General features: G+C 47.4%; 1 long non-coding RNA gene and 1 pseudogene across 1 annotated transcript in view; both read right to left on the minus strand.

The window, feature by feature from the left end:
* Nucleotides 1–19,293, minus strand: part of LOC126100997 (uncharacterized) — a 572,422-nt gene that overhangs the window by 214,595 nt on the left and 338,534 nt on the right. The gene's annotated exons all lie outside the window — the stretch shown is intronic.
* On the minus strand, nucleotides 10,345–10,463 carry LOC126102429 (5S ribosomal RNA; annotated as a pseudogene).

Here is a 19,293-nt window from a genome sequence, read left to right on the forward strand (position 1 = left end):
ACTGGTCGTCAGTTTGGGATCCATACAAGAGGTGTCAGAGAGAAAACAGAGAAGATTGAAAAAAGATCAGCGCGTTTCGCTACCGGTTCATTTAGTAAGCGCGGAGGCGTCACGGCGATGCTCGACGGACGCAGGTGGCAGACGCTGCAAGAGAGGCGCTCTGCACCACGGTACGGCCGACTGTCTAAATTCCGAGAGCGTACATCCCTAGAATATTTAACCGATATATTTCTTCCTCCTGCGTACATCACGCGACAAAAAACCATCGAGATGAAATTAGAGAGATCCTTCCCGCGGACTGTACGCGATTAGAACAGGGAAGGGGGAAGGCACAGTGGTAGATTAACTACCCTGCGCCACATACCGATAGGTCGCTTGCAGAGTACAGAGGTAGAAATGGCTGCAAGTACAATGCCCTACTGAACGAGGCACGAGTCGCAGTTTGGAGGCGGTATTAATTTTAACAAATTTCTTCTTTTATTAGTGGTCTTTTAATCTCAGTATTGAGAAACCATCCATCTGTTGCTTCATCGCCCAGCATCATGCACCTTTGATATTACGGTTCCGCCTTCGTTTTGTGGACGAATGTGCGATGAAGATTACTGAACGTTAGGGGCATCTACCCACGTCGCGTGTTTGCGCCCTCCCCGCCAATACGCCCATCGTCAAGAGAATCCACCCCGCACTTCGTCCCCGTCACGTGATTTGGCAACTATTCCATCCACCGTGGCAACAGGGTCTCTCTCTCTCTCTCTCTCTCTCTCTCTCTCTGTCTGTCTCTACCTCCATCCAGTACTGCTGCCACATCTAATTCAGTTGCTCATCAGTGTGTAAAGCGTTAGATCGAATTATTTTCAACAGCGTGGTGTTGTTGAAGCTGGCTCTCATGTTTCTTATTTTTAGGGAGAAACATGCGTTGTATGGGAAACAGCAGGAGCAGCAACGGCCAAAAAACGGCTGTTTTTCTCGTTTATCTCAATCAGCGGACGCGCCTGGGAGGAAAAAGTACAGCGAATTTCAATTAAGTTGCCTGACTGCCGCATCGTGTATGTGCACGCGCGATCGTGTAAAATTTATGAAACACGGTGTCTGTCCGTCGACTGTTGATTGTGAAAAGTGCGTGGTTACAGTAGAGACTGGGCAGTGCGTGCTTTGAAAACTCCGCTGTAGCGTACTTTTCCTCAGAATGAAAGATACCCGTTACGCAACGGTTTGTCAATTGCCCGAACGATGGACGAGCCACACAAATTCAAACTGTAATCGACGAAAGGACCAAAATTTGTTACTCTCAAAACTGATAAACGGTGTTTTTTGTTTTTTCATGACATGGAAGCTTCTGTCTCTAGCTATCGATGGAGAAATGTAGAGAAATAACGAGTTTAGTTCAAAGGAACAGCTTGTCGTAAATCAAGGATAGCATAATCTGTCTCTTTACATCTAAACATACATCTTGTAAATACTTCGGTGTAATGATATTGTAACTTTTGTAAACGTATATATGAAATATTGCTGTAAAATTAAACACGCTAACGTAAAATCGGTGGAAGAGGCCGAGGTTACGTAAGTTGAAGAAAAGCAACTACGTTGATGGCGCGGGAATGATTTATAAGTTGAATGGGCTGAAACGTGAACGTATCAAAACGGGAATTTCAATGACCAAAATATAACAGTTAGTGAAAAAGGTGCATACAAGTGCAGACAGACCGTGCAATGTCAAGCGATAAAATCTGTTGAGATTCTGGGAATGATTTTTCAGCATAGAGGCGCTACAATACGAGCTACAAACAGAGAAAAAAAGTGTTTCGTATCGGCACACGTAATAAAGGCGCGTAGTATTTAATTACTAAACAACACTTTTGTAAATGCATGCCATATACTGTTTCCGTGACGTTGTTACAAACTTTCAGGAATGATGGAGAAGTGCAAATGAATCAATCTGAGGTGCGGAAACGACAAATCGAAAACTATAAGCGAAAATCGTTCTGATACTTCTCACAGTGGACCTACTGCAATCTTCTTGCTTTCCATATTTTGGGAGGCGGTAATATGAACCAAAACAAGAAAGAAATTGCCTGGCACACATGAGCACGTTCATCTTTGCTACTATGAAACACATCTCTTCGCCGGCCGGAGTGGCCGAGCGGTTCTAGGCGCTACAGTCTGGAGCCGAGCGACCGCTACGGTCGCAGGTTCGAATCCTGCCTCGGGCATGGATGTGCGTGATGTCATTAGGTTATTTAGGTTTAATTAGTTTCAAGTTCTAGGGGACTGATGTCCACAGATGTTAAGTCCCATAGTGCTCAGAGCCATTTGAGCTATTTAAAACCTCATACTGATCCTTATACCATTCCCATCAGCCATGAAAGTTTGTACCATCATCACGGAATCATCCTGCACAATTGCTTTGTGTCTTTCCCTGTTTCATAAACGATCGCAATTTTCCGTGAAACGTCACTTGAAAATCGGTATTTTTGAGTCCTACCTGTATACTGCCTACAGGAAAATTAAAGAGACCTTTGGAGATAAGAGAAACACTTGTATGAACATCAAGAGCTCAGATGGAAACCCAGTTCTAAGCAAAGAAGGGAAAGCAGAAAGGTGGAAGGACTATATAGAGGGTCTATACAAGGGCGATGTACTTGAGGACAATATTATGGAAATGGAAGAGGATGTAGATGAAGAAGAAATGGGAGATACGATACTGCGTGAAGAGTTTGACAGAGCACTGAAAGACCTGTCGAAACAAGGCCCCCGGAGTAGACAACATTCCATTGGAACTACTGACGGCCTTGGGAGAGCCAGTCCTGACAAAATTCTACCATCTGGTCAGCAAGATGTATGAAACAGGCGAAATACACTCCTGGAAATTGAAATAAGAACACCGTGAAATCATTGTCCCAGGAAGGGGAAACTTTATTGACACATTCCTGGGGTCAGATACATCACATGATCACAATGACAGAACCACAGGCACATAGACACAGGCAACAGAGCATGCACAATGTCGGCACTACTACAGTGTATATCCACCTTTCGCAGCAATGCAGGCTGCTATTCTCCCATGGAGACGATCGTAGAGATGCTGGATGTAGTCCTGTGGAACGGCTTGCCATGCCATTTCCACCTGCCGCCTCAGTTGGACCAGCGTTCGTGCTGGACGTACAGACCGCGTTAGACGACGCTTCATCCAGTCCCAAACATGCTCAATGGGGGACAGATCCGGATATCTTGCTGGCCAGGGTAGTTGACTTACACCTTCTAGAGCACGTTGGGTGGCACGGGATACATGCGGACGTGCATTGTCCTGTTGGAACAGCAAGTTCCCTTGCCGGTCTAGGAATGGTAGAACGATGGGTTCGATGACGGTTTGGATGTACCGTGCACTATTCAGTGTCCCCTCGACGATCACCAGTGGTGTACGGCCAGTGTAGGAGATCGCTCCCCACACCATGATGCCGGGTGTTGGCCATGTGTGCCTCGGTCGTATGCAGTCCTGATTGTGGCGCTCACCTGCACGGCGCCAAACACGCATACGACCATCATTGGCACCAAGGCAGAAGCGACTCTCATCGCTGAAGACGACACGTCTCCATTCGTCCCTCCATTCACGCCTGTCGCGACACCACTGGAGGCGGGCTGCACGATGTTGGGGCGTGAGCGGAAGACGGCCTAACGGTGTGCGGGACCGTAGCCCAGCTTCATGGAGACGGTTGCGAATGGTCCTCGCCGATACCCCAGGAGCAACAGTGTCCCTAAATTGCTGGGAAGTGGCGGTGCGGTCCCCTACGGCACTGCGTAGGATCCTACGGTCTTGGCGTGCATCCGTGCGTCGCTGCGGTCCGGTCCCAGGTCGACGGGCACGTGCACCTTCCGCCGACCACTGGCGACAACATCGATGTACTGTGGAGACCTCACGCCCCACGTGTTGAGCAATTCGGCGGTACGTCCACCCGGCCTCCCGCATGCCCACTATACGCCCTCGCTCAAAGTCCGTCAACTGCACATACGGTTCACGTCCACGCTGTCGCGGCATGCTACCAGTATTAAAGACTGCGATGGAGCTCCGTATGCCACGGCAAACTGGCTGACACTGACGGCGGCGGTGCACAAATGCTGCGCAGCTAGCGCCATTCGACGGCCAACACCGCGGTTCCTGGTGTGTCCGCTGTGCCGTGCGTGTGATCATTGCTTGTACAGCCCTCTCGCAGTGTCCGGAGCAAGTATGGTGGGTCTGACACACCGGTGTCAATGTGTTCTTTTTTCCATTTCCAGGAGTGTACCCTCTGACTTCAAGAAAAATATAATAATTCCAACCCCAAAGAAAGCAGGTGTTGACAGATGTGAAAATTACCGAACAATCAGTTTAATAAGCCACAGCTGCATAATACTAACACGAATTCTTTACAGACGAATGGAAAAACTAGTTGAAGGCGACCTCGGGGAAGATCAGTTTGGATTCCGTAGAAATACTGGAACACGTGAGGCAATACTGACCTTACGACTTATCTTAGAAGAAAGATTAAGGAAAGGCAAACCTACGTTTCTAGCATTTGTAGACTTAGAGAAAGCCTTTGACAATGTTGACTGGAATACTCTCTTTCAAATTCTAAAGGTGGCAGGGGTAAAATACAGGGAGCGAAAGGCTAGTTACAATTTGTACAGAAACCAGATGGCAGTTATAAGAGTCGAGGGACATGAAAGGGAAGCAGTGGTTGGGAAGGGAGTAAGACAGGGTTGTAGCATCTCCCCTATGTTATTCAATCTGTATATTGAGCAAGCAGTAAAGGAAACAAAAGAAAAATTCGGAGTAGGTATTAAAATCCATGGAGAAGAAATAAAAACTTTGAGGTTCGCCGATGACATTGTAATTCTGTCGGAGACAGCAAAGGACTTGGAGGAGCAATTGAACGGAATGGATGGTGTCTTGAAGGGAGGATATGAGATGAACATCAACAAAAGCAAAACGAGGATAATGGAATGTAGTCGAATTAAGTCGGGTGATGTTGAGGGTATTAGATTAGGAAATGAGACAAAGTAGTAAAGGAGTTTTGCTATTTGGGGAGCAAAATAACTGATGATGGTCGAAGTAGAGAGGATATAAAATGTAGACTGGCAATGGCAAGGAAAGCGTTTCTGAAGAAGAGAAATTTGTTAACATCGAGTATAGATTTAAGTGTCACGAGGTCATTTCCGAAAGTATTTGTATGGAGTGTAGCCATGTATGGAAGTGAAACATGGACGGTAAATAGTTTTGACAAGAAGAGAATAGAAGCTTTCGAAATGTGGTTCTACAGAAGAATGCTGAAGATTAGATGGGTAGATCACATAACTAATGAGGAAGTATTGAATAGGACTGGGGAGAAGAGAAGTTTGTGGCACAACTTGACAAGAAGAAGGGATCGGTTGGTAGAACATGTTCTGAGGCATCAAGGGATCACCAATTTAGTATTGGAGGGCAGCGTGGAGGGTAAAAATCGTAGGGGGAGACCAAGAGATGAATACACTAAGCAGATTCAGAAGGATGTAGGTTGCAGTAGGTACTGGGAGATGAAGAAGCTTGCACAGGATAGAGTAGCATGGAGAGCTGCATCAAACCAGTCTCGGGACTGAAGACCACAACAACAACAACAACAACAACAACAACCTGTATCTTGAACGCTCCTACATATAACGCTTCAAATTAATTTTGTGACCTTCAACACAGTTATTTGACTCGAACCCGCCCGTAAAGGGTAGCGCACAGTGCCCGAACTAGAGAGACAGATTAACGACCGAGCGGACCACTCTCGGGTGGTTTCCCACGCTCGTTTGGGCAAACGCTGGGTTCGGCCGGAAATTCAGCCTCAGAAAATATGACACAGAAACACTGAAAACACGACAACACAAGGGACAAAGCTCCAGCGGCCCACAGGAGGGTGGCGCACGCCAGTTCCCCACCTCAGGCCACGTTGACGACTGCGGGGTTAGGAAGTGCATCCAGCAACAGAGTTGAATACGAAAGTACACTGTGCTAGATCCTGAAAAGTCAGAACCCGTATTAGAAGGGATGAACTCTAGAGAAAAGAGCGGAGAAGATTCACTGAGTAGGGCCATCGGGCGCTGTCTTACGTCGGACGTGGTTCCCTCACATAGAGTTTATATTAATCACAGTAACCTAGGAAAAGACAATTTTAATATGGCAAGTAGTATTAAAATGAGTAGAGTGTGTATAGTGACAGTGCGAGTAATTAATATTATGTACGGTACTAATAAAGTTAATACTAGCAGTACTAGTACGATGCTGTTGCCACTAAAAGTGATAATAGTAACGTAATAATACTGACAGCAATAACAATAATGATAGTGGCAGATATAAAAAGAATTTATAGGTGTAGAACATAGATTTTTTCTGATGTGGCTGGTTCTGGGGAAAGGAAATTTAAGGGGAATTCAGCTAAGAATACTGGGAAATGAGGAAGATTTATTACGAAACAAGGACGTAGAAGGGTAAAGAGTACGTGCAGGGACAATAGTAATCATTATTGTTGCTTTAGAGGACATGTCAATAAGTGTTTTCTGAAGCTGAAAATGTGCGAAGTGGCGCAGTGGTTCCCACACTGGACTCGCATTCGGGAGGACGACGGTTCAATCCCGTGTCCGGCCATCCTGATTTATGTTTTCCGTCATTTCCCTAATTCTGTTCGCCCGCATCTCGTGGTCGTGCGGTAGCGTTCTCGCTTCCCACGCCCGGGTTCCCGGGTTCGATTCCCGGCGGGGTCAGGGATTTTCTCTGCCTCGTGATGGCTGGGTGTTGTGTGCTGTCCTTAGGTTAGTTAGGTTTACGTAGTTCTAAGTTCTACGGGACTGATGACCATAGATGTTAAGTCCCATAGTGCTCAGAGCCTAATTCTGTTCAGGGAAACGCAGAGATGGTTCCTTTGACAGGGCACTGCTGACTTCTTTTCCTACTCTTCCCTAATCCGATGGGACCGATGACCTCGCTGTTTCGTCCCCGCCGCAAATCAACCAACCAACCAACTGGAGCTGAAGATGTTATTCATTTCTGTACTTAAATGCGGGAGGTATTTCCAGAGTCGGCTTCCTGCCACTGACAAGGACTTCGAGAAAGTGGCTGAACGATGGAGCGGGGCAGTTCAGTCTGACGGCAGCGGGAGTTTTTGCCGCGTTGTTCACACAACAGAGTTAAGGTCGGGGAGAGGCAGTGTGGGTTGTTAAGACGTTAGAGAAGACAGAGGGTAAGGAAATCTCTGCGCTAATCTGCTCGCCGCCAGGATAACCGTGCATATGATGGTGACATACGATCGAAGTGGCGAGCATCACAGATATACCGAACACAGGCATTCATAACCAGTTCCAGCACCGCGAGCTTTCATGAGAGAAGAGCTGCAGGGTAACATGGCTGAAGTCAGCAATTGGATGTATAAGTTTTTGTACAAGATTCTTTCTCCGGTCAACAGGGAAGAGCATTTTATATTTTTGTAGGGCATTGCAGTTACGTGCACAGTCAAATTTAGATTTTCATGTATTATCACTTCTAGACTCTTTGCTGAAGGAGAGAAGTTGATACCTGCTCCGTTTGGGTTAAGGATAGTACGGATTGCCGATCATTCCGGCTAATGAGCCTAGAATGACCAAACACTAACGCCTGTGTTTTGGATGGGTTGAGCTGTAACCCTACATTCTGTGCCCACTTTGATGGCGCACACAGGTCAGTAACGAGATGCTCGACAGCTGTCTTCAATGTTTATTGGTTTTGCACTTAAGTGCCACTGGGAGTTATCAGCGTACATGTTATCTTAGAAATACCAGCGAGACAGGGGGATACAGAGGTCGTGGTACGAACAAATGTCGTACCCGCCTGGTCAACAAGAGGTGGGGCAGTGCTGCAGTCGACCCACCTTTCCAACAGGAGACAGCAAATAGCACACGGTGGCGCTTGTGTAATAACAGACAATCCGTGCCGTAGTGGACAAAACAGAATCGAACTGGATGCTTGGTTGATGTGTGCAAGGAGATCAAACAGCGAGGTCATCGGTCCAAGTACTGGGAAGGAAGTCAGCCGTGCCCTTTCATAGGAACCATCCCGGTATTTTCCTGAAGCGATTTAGGGAAACCACGGAAATCCGAAATCGCGATGGCCGGACGCGGGATTGAACCGTCGTCTTCTCGAATGCGAGTCCAGTGCGCTAACCACTGCGGCATCCGTTTATCGACTTGGTAAAGATAAATTGCTGCAAGGGCGCTTATACTTAATTTGTACAAAGGTAACTAAAATAAATTGTTCTCGTAGTTGCTCATTTCGAAGGTAGTCTCTCAACTCTGTGCATTTTCAGTGACCATTTACCACGATACAGTTCAACAGAAAGTTACCTGGCGCCATTAACGCCTGACGTAACCGCCCCGCCTGCCTCAGCTTTAAAATACCGACGTCGGGGCCACGATACGCAGCGACCAAGTCGGCGAACTGCACTGTAACTGACCTGCAAATACCTGAAGATGACCAATAAGGACCGATATCGATAACCAGCTGTATTATGTGGCAGCCGTAACAGTAACAAATTTTCAGTCACATACTGAAACTGTTGCTTCTACACCCTCAAGACACCTTGAAATAGACAACATTTCCTTTATGAAAAAGTCATGGGAACGTCTACGGCAGTACAAAAACAACCACCGTTAGAACTATCTGTGCTTGTCCCTTTTCTTACATGTCTGTTCCAGAGCCCTTTTCTCTTGCATGTCAAAGTGCCAATTGCCTTAAACAATCCATACCTAAAGTTTAGACAAAGAGGCGCCTGTATCACAATTATGGAATCATTAACTGAGGTTTAACTGTCCGTGAAACTGATGTAGCGCTAATATGATGTGGGTTGTTGTCTATTCCCTGAATGCAGGTAGTCCAAGGCTGGTGATTCCATCGCCATCGCTTAATTCCCATACAGCTTTCCCATCCACGTCTCACGATAACACAGTTAAAGGACAATTACCGACTGAGCAGCTTTGACACCCGACAAATGCTATGTGCGAGCGCATTCCAGGTGCCCATTCAGGCAGGCGGTATGTATACACCAGTCAAGGCACATATTAGAAAGGGCTCTTACGTGGTAAGGTCTTGTGAGATCAAACTACTGAGGTCATCGGTCCCTAAGGTTACACACTATTTAATCTAACTTGAACTAACTTAAGCCAAGGACAACACACACAACCATGCCCAACGGAGGACTCGAACCTCCGACGGGGGCAGCCGCGCGGACCGTGGGGCTCTTAAGTTACTCATTTTTAATGTATGACGACAAAGACGGTTGACTATAACCACTTCTAGCAACTGACTAATTCAATTTTTTGTTGTTGACTGGTTTACTCCTGGGATAGGGGAATGTGACACCTCACTCTTCAGTTTGGGTAGCAAGACCTGTTTCATCACCAGTTAGGATTTGGCTCTATTCTGCTCGTAGTTCATATTTCAATCATTTTTTTGTTTATGATCGTTTTAGGATGACCTTACAGCAATCATACTGCTTTTCAGGGATGGTAATGGTGTTGCTAGTATAGTGATGATTATGATTATTATTTGCGGCAAGTCCTTGGAGGTCCCTCTCAGGATAGTGGAATGAGGGACAACGGGGATGGGTGGTCAGCTAAAGAGGGGGGGAGGGGGGGGAGGGGGAAGTCTGGTTGATATACGGGTAACTGAGAATGCTTTTAGGTTCTTAAGTATGCTCTAAATTTAAGGGCACAAAGCGATTAGGAGTTTTGAACAAACGTTAAACGTGACACAATTAGTAGTATTTGGACTTTATCATGTAGCGCAGCGCCGAGTGCAGCTTTGCACAGCCTTGATTCTTTCTGGGTTTTGAGTCTCCTTTTGAAACGTTTGGAATAACGGACGCGCTTCGGGAAGGAATGTGTAGTTACTTGACAAGTTCTGTAGAAGCTAAGAATGACAACTTCGATAGCGGATTTGTAGCGTCTGGCAGGTTTTGTAGCAAATGGCACAGAAATCAAGGTTCTCTCCTTTTAGTTTCATGGAACACGAGTGTTTGATTTAAACACCAAGGACGGCATAGGATTGAGAGAGAGAAAATAAGCTAACTAAACTCCGTCCGAACAGGTCTCAGAAGAGCTTAACGGTACCTACCTACCTACCTACCCACCTACCGACCGACCGACCGACCGACCGACCGCCGTGTCGTCCTCGGCCTACAGGCGTCACTGGATGCGGATATGAAGGGGTGTGTGGTCGGATCATCGCTCTCCCGGCCGCTGTGTTTTCATCACCGGCGGCGCTACTTCTCGATCTAGCAGCTACTCAGTTTGCCTCACAAGGGCTGAGTGCACCCCGCCTGCCAACAGCACTCGGCGGACCTGGACGGTGACCCATCCAACTGCTAGCCAAGCCCGACAGCGCTTAACTTCGGTGATCTGACGGGAACCAGTGGTACCACTCAGGCAAGGCCGTTGGCAGAGAAGCAGCAGTACCGAGTGAAACAGAGCTTCCAGTTTCTTTTCGTTTTATGGCTAAATATGTCTACAAAGTCCTCGAATAGATTAGTTTAACTTGTACGAATCAATAAAAGTCTGGTAAAAGCCCAGTAGCAGGCTTCTACGTCCGCTGGTGAACCATATTGCGAATCATTTATCTCCAGCCACTTCCTAGCTTCTTCTCTCCTGGCGGGAACAGAAAATGTCACCCTGAGCATAGGGGAAGCAGTCGCATCCATTAAATACCTCTGAGTAGGCGCACGAAGCGATTTATACTGGAAGGGTCACATAAAACTAATCGCTGACCGAATCCTTAGGAAGTGGGTTTCATCCACGAAGAAGACAGCATAAGAAACCTCATTTGACAGGTAATCCAACACTGGTTGTCAGTCTGGAACCAGTACAAGATAGAACTGACGGAGTACATCCGAGGAAGAGCTGGTTCGCTTAATAAGCGTGAAAGTGGCATGGAGGTGGTCATACGGTTCCAGTAGTGGACGCTACACGAAAGGAGTCACGTACCATGGTGTGGTTGACCGACAACCGAGGGCTTGCGGTCCTACACTCTGAATGATTCAAAAGGCCGCACAGGAACTGAAGGAGCTGATAGAGGAGTCTGAACACAACAACTTTGGAAAAGCCACTTTTAGTCTCGGAAGCAATGCCCAGCCGGATGGAACTACAGCAGCAGAACAACCGGCGAACACGCGCCGTAATTTCACCAAAGATAACCTACTGTTGCCGCGTACGTACGTAAGTTTCTCATTTGGCAACTCTCATAAAACTGATATTTTGTGAACAGTTGGTCTTATACCTGTTTGTTGCATACGTTAAAATAGTTTAAATGCACCAAGTATGGACAAAACTTTTGTACTGGACACCGAAAGCTACTGTTCCGCGTCATCGGCCGCTGGGTGCGCCTTGGCTGTAGCACAGGTCGTACTTTTAGCTTTCGCGAAAGGTTCACCCTATCACTCACTGGAGTATTTGCAACGTATTTATTCTGGCAGCTACTGATATTATTATCACTATTATTTATGAACTGAACTGTCTGCCCGCATCTCGTGGTCGTGCGGTAGCGTTCTCGCTTCCCACGCCCGGGTTCCCGGGTTCGATTCCCGGCGGGGTCAGGGATTTTCTCTGCCTCGTGATGGCTGGGTGTTGTGTGCTGTCCTTAGGTTAGTTAGGTTTAAGTAGTTCTAAGTTCTAGGGGACTGATGACCATAGATGTTAAGTCCCATAGAGCTCAGAGCCAGCCATTGAACTGTCTGCGAACTAAATGGATTGTCATTAAACAATTATGGCTATCGACTACTGATTCCAAAGTAACGGCTGGACACACGGGCACAATCGTAAAATTCTCTCCGTATTACCACTGACTTAATCGTAGCACTGCCTATATTCAGTATCATTTTGATACTGTGAATACTTCCATCCTTTGAATAGCTACAGGGAAGAAGAAGACTGTGTCTTACCTTATTAAAGCGAAAAAAGTGGTCCAACTAAAACATTCATATTTCTTTACGTACTACACGAATATGTAATAAGAAATGGGAGGGGGGGTTCCTATTTAAAAACACGTAGTTGATATCCGTTTGACCTGTGGCAGCGCCATCAAGCGGGCCAACCATACCGCCAACTGGTATCCCCATTCAAGCTAGACGACTTTCGTTCTTCGTAGTTTTTCTTTTGATTCTTATTTTTCGTGAGATATTTGGACCGGTCACTATCAATGGACCACCCTGCATATTACCTCTGCTCAACTTAAGACGCGTGTTGTCTGATTTACCTTACCGTTCCTCAGATTCGGAATCTTTCACTGGCTCAGGATTACATCCAAGAAGGTTAGTTCTTATTACAAGGTGGTTGTAGACTCTAAGGAAAAAAAAGTGAAGAAAGGAAAAAAAAAACAATGAAACACTACGAAGGGATTGTCCGAATGGGACGTTAATCGGGGGATTCGTTAGGTATAGACAAACAACAAACATATGACTACAGTTTTAGAGAAATTGGATGATTTATTCAAGAGAAAGTGTTTGACAGATTGAGCAAGTGAATAAGGCGTTGGTCTGTCTCTGGCCCTTATGCAAGAAGCTATTCGGCTTGGCACTGATTGATAGAGTTTTGTAATGTCCTCCTGAGGGATATCGTGCCAAATTCTGTCCAGTCTGGCCCTGCTCATATTGCTCCAAACGTCCTCAATTGGGGAGAGATCCGGCGACCTTGCTGGCCAAGACAAGGTTTGGCAAGCAGGAAGAGAAGCATTAGCAGTTCTCGCCGTCTGCGGGTTGGCATCATCGCGCTGAAATGAAAGCCCAGGGTGGGTTACCATGATGGGCAAGAAAACGGGGCGCAGAATACGGTCAACGTACCGCTGTGTTTGAAGTGTGCCGCGGATAACAAGCAAAAGCGTGCTGCTATGAATTGAAGTGGTACCCCAGACGATCACTCCCGACTGTCGGGCGACAGCCACGTTGGTAGCCCGCCGGTTTCCGAGGCGTCACTACACACGTCTTCACAGGTCTTCGGGCCTGTTCGAAGCGGGACTCATCACTGTAGACAGTTCTACTCCGGTCAATGAGATTTCAGGCCGAAGACGTGTCTGGAGGCGCCCCGGGCAGCCGTGGGACACCAACCTGACTTGCTCGCCATACGGTCTCACATCCAGAAGCGCTTGTCTAAAGTGACATTTCTCATCATCGCAGGACCCGTTTGGTGGTCATCCACGGCATCCTTATAGCATAGGGGTACGTCGACGATATTCTAGATCCCCCGTTTTGTAGCCCTTTATAGCAATGCATCGAGGGTTTACATTTGAGCAAGACAGTACCCGCCCGCACTCGCCGAAAGCATCTACTGCTTGTATTCGTGGTTGCCACAAGCAAGTTGCCGGATCTCTCTCCAACTGAGAACGTTTTGAACATTATGGGCAGGGTCTAACGCACCAACTGGACAGAATTTGTCACGATACCCCTGAGGAGGGCGTCCAAAAACTCTATCAATCAATGCCCAGCCGAATAACTACTTCGATAAGGGCCAGAGGTGGACCAACGCGTTACTAACTTGCACATGTAGCTCTTTCTCTTGAATAAATCATCCAACTTTTCTGATACTGTGGTCATTTGTTTGTTGTTTATCTGTACGTGTGCATACATCTACCGATTTGCGTCCCATTCGGATAATTCTTTCCAATTGCTCAAAAAAAGCCTCTGAGCACTATGGCACTCAACTTCTGTGGTCATCAGTTCCCTAGAACTTAGAACTACTTAAACCTAACTAACCCAAGGACATCACACACATCCATGCCCGAGGCAGGATTGGAACCTGCGACCGTAGCGGTCGCGTGGTTCCAGACTGAAGCGCCTAGAACCGCTCGACCACACCGGCCGGCCTAGCGACTGTCGGTTCCTGTCGCCAGTGTCCAGTGTCGCGGAGCTGGGCTGCAGGTGTAGTGTGTCTCACTCAAGGAAAGCGCTCCCGCACACACAGTTACGAGTAGGGTGTCTGTTACCGCATTTGTGACCGGCTGAAAAAGAGAACCCGAACAGTAGCGCATGGACCGCCGGACCAATTCGCGGCGTCGTTTTTAATTGCTAATTAAGACCCGTCGCGCAGATAACAGAGGGACGGCGCCACGGCAGGCGACGCGTGCTTTGTTCCTGTGCAGAGAGGGAGGGGCAGAAACAGGAAAAGGGGAGCGGGTGGAGCGGGCGGTCGGCATCAGGAGGCATTCTCCGGAGCACGTGCAGAGCTGGCGACGGGCGGATCGCGTGTTTATGACGGCCGCCGCAGCCATTAGCGTCTCCTCCTCCGCCTCTACCTGGCGCCTCCCACGCAGCACCGCGTCTGATACGGGGCCCTCGGCCCCCGCGCCGGCCGCCCTCTCTTAATGCGGCCGACGGCGGGAGGGGAATCGATTTTGCCATCAGGTGTCGCCGCTGCAACAGCAGGCGCCGCTGCATTGCCCGTCTGCCGGCGAGGCGCGCGGTTCTCTGCTGCTGTGACGTCACGCTTTCCAGGCAAGGTAGCGCGTGTTCATTCGAGGTACTAACCGCAAAATCGAGCCTAAGGCCGGACAGTACACTACTGGCCATTAAAATTGGTACACCACGAAGATGACGTGCTACAAATGGTTCAAATGGCTCTGAGCAGTAAGGGACTTAACTGCTGAGGTCATCACTCCCCTAGAACTTAGAACTACTCACACCTAACTAACCTAAGGACAACACACACATCCATGCGCGAGGCAGGATCCGAACCTGCGACCGTAGCTGTCGCGCGGTTCCAGACTGAAGCGCCTAGAACCGCTCGACCGGCTGACGTACTACACAAGCGAAATTTAACCGACAGGAAGAACATGCTGTGATGTGCAAATGATTAGCTTTTCAGAGCATTCACACAAGGTTGGCGCCGGTGGCGACGCCTACGACGTGCCGACATGAGGAAAGTTTCCAACCGATTTCTCATACACAAACAGCGGTTGACCGGCTTTGCCTGGTGAAACGTTGTTCTGATGCCTCGTGTAAGGAGGATAAATGCTTACCATCGCGTTTCCGAAATTGATACAGGTCGGATTGTAGCCTATCGCGACTGCGGTTTATCGTATCGCGACATTGCTGCTCGCGTGGGTCGAGATCCAATGACTGTTAGCAGAATATGGAATCGGTGGGTTCAGGAGGGTAATATGGAACACCGTGCTGAATCCCAACGGCCTCGTATCACTAGCAGTCGAGATGACAGCCATCTTATCCGGATGGCTGTAACGGATCGTGCAGGCCACGTCTCGATCCCCGAATCAACACATGGGGACGTTTGTTTGCAAAACAGCAACCATCTGCACGAACAGTGGACTATCAGCTCGGAGACCATGGCTGCTGTTACCCTTGGCGTTGCATCACAGACAGGAGCGCCTGAGATGGCGTATTCAACCTGGGTGCACGAATTGCAAAACGTCATTTTTTCGGTTGAATCCAGGTTCTGTTTACAGCATCATTGTGGTCGCATCCGTGTTTGGCGACAACGCGGTGAATGCACATTGGTAGCGTGCATAGCGTGCATTAGCCATCGCCATACTGGCGTATCACCCGGCGTGACGGTATGGGGTGCCATTGGTTACACCTCTCGGTCACCTCTTGTTCGCATTGACGGCACTTTCAACAGTGGACGTTACATTTCAGATGTGTTAAGACCCGTGGCTCTACCCTTCATTCGATCCCTTCGAAACCCTACATTTCAGCAGGATAATGCACGACCGCATGTTGCGGGTCCTGTACAGGCCTTTCTGGATACAGAAAATGTTCGACTGCTGCCCTGGCCAGCACATTCTCCAGATCTCTCCCCAATTGAAAACGTCTGGTCAATGGTGGCCGAGAAACTGGCTCGTCACAATACGCCAGTCACTACCCTTGATGAACTGTTGTATCGTGTTGAAGCTGCACGGGCAGCTGTACCTGTACACGCCATTCAAGCTCTGTTTGACTCACTGCCCAGGCGTATCAAGGCCGTTATTGCCGCCAGAGGTGGTTGTTCTCGGTACTGATTTCTCAGGATCTATGCAACCAAAATGAGTGAAAATGAAATCGCATGTCAGTTCTAGTATAATATATTTGTCCAATGAATACCAGTTTATCATCTGCATTCTTCTTGGTGTAGCAATTTTAATGGCCAGTAGTGTAGTTGCGCATGGGTCCACTGGAGTCGCTGTAACGAACACCCCAGCATCTGGTACACGGTTAACCATAAACACGGTAGTCGCGTTAGTCACGACTTCGGTTAGCTGTAGTGGCGAGTGGAGTGGGCCTTCAACGTCTTCGAAAGAGTGTCGTTCCCGCATAGGCCAGACTTGGTTTCTCAAAATGCAATATTTGGGTCATGTGCGGAAATACAGGTTGTCCGTAAATTATCTTTACAACCTACAGACTTTAGTAACTTTAAAACTCTACTAGATATTAAAAAATGCTTTGAAAATTGAAAATCTGATAAAATGTGGACGCCACTGTAGAAAAGTGTGCGGCCTGTTTCACACAGACGGCGTCCGATATCCAAGAGCAACGGAACTTACGAACACGGTAACGAAGGCAACCACCGTTCCGACCTACTACTGGCGCTTGGCCTACGTCATTTATGAAAACAGGCAGCGTCCTCTATAAATAGGAGGCGGGTCGCCCATCTGTTTCAGATGCCGCTGTGGACATGGTACGGCAAGCAAGGAGTCCGACAAACTCGGCGCCTACGGCGGCCAGACAATTGGAAATGAGAGTTCATCAGTGTACAGTTCCTTGCTTGAGACTTACCGCTACATCCCTACACGGTTCAGCTGCTTCAGGCACTAAAACCTACGGACAAACGTCGGCGCGATAATTTGCAGTGTATATGCTAGGCGAGATTGACGCGAAATACGACTTTTTGGAAAAGCTTTGTTTCTCCGATGAAGCAACGTTTCGTGTATCCGGCAAACTCAATTGTCGTAACGTTCGTCTACGGGGTTCACGGCATCCTGATGTTACACTTGAAATGAAGGGAGAGTAGCGAAGTGACTGTTTGATGCGGACTACATCAATGGTCCACTCTTTTTCATCGGGTTTGCCGTCAACGGCGTTGTTTACCTGGACACGATACAAGAGTTTGCTGAACCACAATTGGAGCATCTGTAATATGAATATTCCTGCAGGATGGGACACCAACCCAGCGCTCCCTAAATGTCCTCCAATTTCTGGATGAAAAGATGGACTGAACGAGATGGCCCAATTCTAGGTCGCCACGATCCCTTGACCTGACACCACTACACTTCTCCCTTTAGAGATTTGCAAACGATCTGATGTGCAGAACCAATTACTAAATATAGGTTAAGCCTTTTATACGAAACACTGTTTTTCTTGTTAACAAAACATGTTACGGCACGTCTGTGCCACCATCACTGGGGTTTGTTTGTTGAAAAACTGTAAAAAGAGATCATATTTTAGGTTGTAGCAGATCTAGCAAAATGAGGCCTAAAGACAATTTTTGTTCAATTTTGTTCATAACTGGATTTTAGATTATATGGTTTTGCAGGACCATCTGCATGGTGTCCTGCACTGGCAGCTTATCATCTGGAAAACGAAACGATGTAAATGTGAATTTTATCCGCGAGTTAACACATTCCTCGGTTTTTAAAACCGTGACTCTCTAGTGACAAAATGTTTTGAGTATATATTTCTTGTTACTCGCGTTTTTTTGTGACTGATGCTACTTCTTTCACGTTCTGTGGGCACTACACACATATTACATGTACTTCGCGTAATTTCGGTTATACATTTACTTTCTTACTTCTCAAAACGCGGTGTACTCGAGGCTGTTTTGTGTCCTAACTGCCTTTGCGTTCATTTGTTCCCGTTTGAGTTTGGCGCCGCATTTGAATTTTGTTTATTTTTCTCTCTCTTTTTGTGTGTATGGTGGTTGGTTCCTTGATTCGGCGGATGGTGCCAAACAGTGATGTCTTCTGCCGGAGAGGATTAGTTAGGGATGGCGGTCGTGCTCTTTCAAAGGAACCATCCCGGCATTTGTGTGTGTGTGTGTGTGTGTGTGTGTGTGTAACCTCCTTTATCTGCATGTGGTGCCTTTTCTGTAAAGTTTCTTTTATGTCTTAACTAATGCGCCTTTATAGAGGGTAGTGTATTCATTTGAAACTTGTTGGTCTTCTGCTATTGCCTTCTGTATGTGGAAGTTTTCTTCTGTTGTTAGTTTGTGAAATAATTTGTAGCTAGATTTCAGCATTTTTAAATGTGTTGCTGTTGTAGTTGGATGGCTGTTATGGGCCGTTAGGTGGTCAGCAGAAGTGCTGCGGCTGGTGTCACTTTTTAGGATTCTGAGGCTTTGTAAGTACGTTGTTTCAGAGTTCCTGCATGTTTGCCCTGCGCATACTGATTGGCAAGTATTGCATGCAGCTCATATATTCCTGATCTGTTGAATTTATCTGTGAGTGTCTCCTGTGTAACGAATTTTTTTTCTGTGTTGTGTTGTCTGTCCTGTAACGTATTTGAAGTCCCTGTTCCTTCATTACGTTGCCTATTCCGCAGCAATTTTGTTATTGTAGGTGAGTAGGTGCCATTTTATTAGTGTGTGTATTGTTGCTCTGTTGTGTCGTGCATGTGGTCATTGTTTGTGTGTTGCGCTGGTCTGTGTTGTGTAAGGTTTTGTATATGTATGGTGCGTAAGTTTCTTTTCCATTTACATATTTGTTGCTTTAATTTCTCTATCATATGGGGCATGTAACCATTTTCCTCTGGTATTTGTTATATTGTGGTTAAGGTCCAGTGTGTATTCTGTTTGCTTATGGGTGTGCTGTTCAACCTGTGGAGCATGGATCTGAAGCTTGCTTATGTGGCACCAGGTGGTTAGATAGACTGTGAATGTGAGGTGTACGGGCGAATGAACGTGCAGCTGTTGAACTCGAACCGAGGCCGCCTACCCGCAGTGTCTCCTCGACGACCATCCAGCGAATGTTGCTGTGTACGGGCCTCCGCAGCAGGCGTGTGCTCCGTGCTCCTGTGCTGACTATTGTTCATCGGCGACGGAGGCTCGAATCTGCACGCCACTATCGCAAGTAGAAATGGTTCAAAACTGGCTCTGAGCACTATGGGACTTAACTTCAGTGGTCATCAGTCCCCTAGAACTACTTAAACCTAACGAACCTAAGGACATCAGACACATCCATGCCCGAGGCAGGATTCGAACCTGCGCGCCGCGGTTCCGGACTGTAGCGCCTAGAACCGCTCGGCCACCGCGGCCGGCATCGCAAGTAGAGTTCCACTGTGCAGCGACAGATGCACTTTT

Source organism: Schistocerca cancellata, chromosome 9 (genome assembly GCF_023864275.1).
Source record: "Schistocerca cancellata isolate TAMUIC-IGC-003103 chromosome 9, iqSchCanc2.1, whole genome shotgun sequence".
NCBI classification, from domain to species: Eukaryota; Metazoa; Arthropoda; class Insecta; order Orthoptera; family Acrididae; genus Schistocerca; species Schistocerca cancellata.